Raw genomic sequence first — 5,366 nt, 5'->3', positions numbered from 1 at the left:
ACTTGATCTTCAACAGGAGGAAGAACATCATTACCAACTTATGACTCTCCCACAGGCCCTAGGCCATCAACATTTGTCATGTCAATGTGAGGGTTTGGGTTGGGTTCAGGTCCATTTGTGTTCTCTATTCCATGTTGAGTTTCTAACTGAGTTGTTTGGGATGATGAAGTTTGCACATTGTCAAAAGATGTATTTCTAAACGCAATCGGAATTTGAACAAAACTAGGACTTTGGTCCATAGTCTCATTCGCATTCGTCTCTTCTTCTTCAAAAATACTATCTTTTGTCATATCTCCCCCCACAAACTCATTATCCTCAAAAAAATTTGCACTTCCTGACTCGAAAACTGTATGTTCTGTTGGATTATAGAATTTGAATCCCCTAGATCGTTCAGAATAGCCTATAAAGTAACAACTAATGGTTCTTTCGTCCAGTTTCTTTTTGCTTGGCTTATAAGGCCTAGCTTCACATGGACATCCCCAAACTCTCAAATGATTCAAGCTAGGCTTGCGCCCAACCCATAACTCGTAAGGGGTCTTGTTAGCTGCTTTAGTAGGCACTCTATTAAGTATGTATGCTGCAGTCTTTAAGGCTTCTCCCCACAAATTCTCAGGTAGAGTTGTACGAGCAATCATACTTCTCACCATGTCTTTAAGGGTGCGATTTCGTCGCTCAGCAACACCATTCATTGCAGGCGAACCTGGCAACGTATACTGAGGCACAATTCCGCATTCCTCTAAGTATTTTGCAAAGGGACCTTGACGCTGTTCTCCTGATCCATCATAACGACCGTAGTATTCACCACCACGATCAGAACGAATGGACTTTATACGTTTGTTAAGTTGTAACTCAACTTCCGTTTTGAACTTTATGAACACGTCTAATGCTTCCGCCTTTTCTTTTATTAAGTAAATATGACCATATCTTGAATAATCATCTATGAATGTGATAAAGTAACGGTCACCATTTCTTGTAGCCTTTGGAAAAGGACCACAGATATCCGTATGAATCAATTCTAAGACATCATTACACCTTTTTGCATCATACTTACGTTTATTAGTTTGTTTTCCCTTTATACAATTTACACAATCACTTAAGTTTGTAAAATCTAAAGGTTGGAGAATTTCATTAGACACAAGACGTTCTATCCTTTTCATAGAGATATGTCCTAATCGCTTGTGCCATAATGTTGCAGATTTCTCGCAAGTTAATTTACGTTTTCTATTATCTATATGCAGTGCCTCTGAATGTGAAGTGTCTATATCTAGAAAATAAAGATTATCATAAGAAGACAGGATACCAGAAGCAAGAAGCTTAGAATCTTGACACAAACTGAAATTTCCATTACCAAATGAACATACATAACCATTTTTGTCCAAATAAGATATAGAAATTAGGTTCCTTCTGAAAGATGGAACCACTAAAGCATCAAAAATTAAATAAAATCCTGTCTTACATAATGATCTAAATTTTCCTATGCTTTCCACTTCTACTTTATTGCCATTTCCTACATAAACGTAGCGCTCTGCCTCACTTGGCTTGCGATGACTTAGGCAACCCTGCATCGACATACTGATGTTAGTCGTTGCACCTGAATCTATCCACCAAGTATATCTAGATACAGAACTTAAATTAACTTCAGAACAAACCAAAGCAAGAGACATACCTTTCTTTGCCAACCATGCATGATAGTTGGTGCAGAATTTCTTTGTATGTCCTGGCGCTTTGCAGAAAAAACAGTTCCTTTCTCTTGCTTTCGCAGAAGTATCTTCCTTCTTGCTTTTCTGCGCGGCATTGTTTGCAGCTACCTTGGTAGGTCCCTTTTCCTTGGCAGTAAACTTGCGCTTCTTGCCTTTACCCTTAGGATTAGATGTTACTACATGAGCACTTTCTCCCTTAGTCATTTTCTGTCTCTCTTCCTCCTGCACCAACCGAGCCTCAAACTCAGGTAATGTCCACGTCTCTTTTTGACAATTATAAGTAATCTTGAATTGACTAAAGTTAAACGGGAGAGACAGAAAAATGAACTCAATGAGAACCTCATCAGAGATGTCATAATTATGCCCTTTCAAGGCACGTTGAAGTCTTGTCATCTCAATAACATGCTCTCTAACCCCTTCTTTTCCCTTGTATTTTATTGTTGCCAACTTCACAAAGAGTGTACTCACATCAGTGTTTTTACTCTTTGTGAATTTTTCTTCAAGGGCCTTAAGGTATTCAATAGCGCCTGTCTCTGTATCAGGTATGATGCCTCGAAAAGTCTCATGGATCGTTTGCTTCATCACCATTATGCACATGCGATCTGAATGCTCCCATCTAGCAATATCAGCCTTCTCTTGAGGAGTTACCTCACTCTCTTTATTAGGCTTGGGGCGATCAAATCTCAGTGCTGTGTCCAATTGCATGATCCCTAAGACTAATTTCAGCTTTTCCTCCCACTGTTTTAAATTGTTCCCCATGAGGGGCTTAATCTGACTTAGACTTAACATTATGTTTGGATCTGAAAAATTCAAGAACAAGGAAATAATTTAGATACGATGCGTCACGATTTAATCATAATTCTAAAATCTATCTAAAGGCATGTGTAAAACTATTTGCTCAATTAAAACTTTAGCCAAAACACCATTCAGTAATGAAACACCTTTGGGTGCAATCATTACCTTCAGGCAACCCTTATGCACCAAACAACTTAGCAGGCACCAACCCTCCTTTGGGAAAGCTAACACCCACGTCCATTGCCAGCACGTTACTTCAACTTGTCATGAGTCATCCTTGCAATTGTCTTACAGAGAGCGGTTCGTTTGCGAACATCAATGCTTGACTCATGCGAAAACAACACATGTATACCAAACACCGTCTTTAGTTAGATTCCAAAATTATGTCTGTACCTATAGAATCTAATCGTCCTATATAGAATACAGTATCTTATGACACCTTTTAAATTTAATATGTCAACTATATTCATCAAAATAATTATTAGATTTTAGTAAAACTTTAGCAGTTTCTACAATGATTACCTTTTAGAAATGCTTCAATAATTTATTTAGAGAATACTAAATAATTTTATGGTTTCCATGATTAGCATCATTGTGATCAAATCCGAATTTTAGTATTATATCAATAATTAACGTTAATACAAATTTTATGCCATAATTAGCATCATTGTGATAAAATCCGAATTTGGTATTGTATCAGTGATTAACGTTAATACAAATTTTTATGCCATAATTAGCATTATTGTGATCAATTTAGAATTCAGTATTATACCCTTTAATTGGTGTTAATACCAATTGTAAATAATATCTAAATCCTAATAATTAGCCTAAATATAGCATGTAGTAATTATAGTAATTATAGTAATTATAATTACTATAACCTAAATTACAATCACTTACAATTACTTACAATTACTCTTCTTGATGATAAGAATTTATTCCAATAAACAGAAATATACATGTACATTCTATTTGAATAAAATTCAGACATAAAAAAAATGGCCAGAGTTGATGCACATATGGATAGAGCCAACCTTACAGGGCGCTGGTGGGTTTTTATTGTTTGTAAACACTGATAGACATACATGTACTAAATTAGATAAATGTGCTTGACAGCAATTTAAAGACTCCACAGGTTATTAGAACCTTGGCTGCTAGCAAAGACGCCCCGAGCCAAGTTAGAGCAACAGGCATCTACAGCAATTCTGGAGGGTTAATGCGGAACCATACCAACTTAGAATCAAAATCATAAAGTTGCTTATTAACTGTTCAACAAATTAGGAATAACATGTTTTTCATGCCATTCCCTAGCTCATCTTTAAAACAATCCCGTGACTATTTTTTTTTTTATTTCTTCCAACTGACTACCAACCAGAAGGCAACATTTTATACAACAGATTGCTTAAAGTAGGTTCATTGTTTGGGAGACTGATTTTCAACCACACACTAAATTTAACTGTACCCAACTTAATTAAGTGACTTTCTAAATTTAAATCGAGGTATCTTTAAGCAAAGTGGGAAATGAATGCCAAAGTGATTAAGTGGGAGGACCACGAGAGGATAGCGTTTCAGATCTTTATAAATGAAAAATAAGAACAAATGGCCATACTCTTTTTCTCCTTGAATTCCTACCGCACAATATCATCTTCAACCAATGTAGACGACTATATATGAATCCCACCGTTTTCAAAATTAAGAATAATAAGGTGGTGTGACAGAGAGCGATACTCCCACCAACGGCAAAGCTACCGCTCATTTTCTCCACCACAAATTTTCTATGAAAAAACCATCTATATAAGATATGTACTGCATATCGTATTCAATATACATATCAACTGTTGTATTATTTTCTGGAAGCATCCCCAAATTCCACGTTTAGAAAGAAAAAACAGATATTCTCACATTCCGATTTCACACAAACAAATTTGAAGCACAGCATCCTGAAATCTAGTCACGCAGACTGAACAGCCCACCACCCAATATTTAGCATATTTAACCTTTAGCATTATTGGGAGATTTAAAATTAACCTGCAATTAAAACAAGGGTAGAGAAGGAATCGAAAAATAAATCTCTGAACAATATCGTGTTATGCAAGATTCGAATTCCAACTTCAATTTCGCACTGGCCATATATAAAACGAGATGCAAGAAATCGAAAACCATAAGTGAAAGGAGAAATAAGAGCTGAAACATAAACCATCTAATTTCTCCAGTTATATGTCTGCATATTCGATCCTCTTCTGCGTGAGCATTTGGATTAAAATTGTTATGAGAGTTCACAACTTCACATACGAAACAAAATCAGCTAATCTCCAAAAATCAAGCACGGATTCTTACATAAGAGAGCTCTGATAACAATTGTTAGATTTAATTTGTGAGTTTTCCTAATTACCTTAAACCCCAACCAAGATCTACTCCTTTGTAAGAAATTGAAATTAATGCACAGCAGAACTTACTTTCCATCCTCAAAGGCTCCTGGTCTTGACTTGAGTTATTGGCTCTTGAATCCTTCCAAGAACTTGCAATCCTTTTCTCTGGCTATCCTAAATGACAGAGTACCTAGTCCTCAATGGAGCAGACAATTTTTCTGAGTGATTGCAAGCCTTGGAGACTCAGCCCTTTTATAGCAGTGCAAAACCCCAATCCTAGGGCAGCCTAAAATTTAGCTGAAACAAGTCTGTCTGAAATTTCAGATTTTGAAATCAATCAATCAGAATAGATTCTGATTTCCTTATTCAGCTCAAATTTATTACTGCTATTATTTTTAATCAATTATAATCGGTCCATTAACAATTGTAATTGATTAACATTATTCTATATGTATTTGTATCCAAATCCTTATTTAAATACGTATAATGCCATGATTTAATT

The sequence above is a fragment of the Pinus tabuliformis genome, chromosome X (genome assembly GCF_031772625.1).
Source record: "Pinus tabuliformis cultivar Carrire ecotype Pingquan chromosome X, CPIR1, whole genome shotgun sequence".
In the NCBI taxonomy this organism is placed as follows: Eukaryota; Viridiplantae; Streptophyta; class Pinopsida; order Pinales; family Pinaceae; genus Pinus; species Pinus tabuliformis.
The sequence above is the reverse complement of the archived record's forward strand: the minus strand, read 5'-3'. Positions refer to the sequence as shown.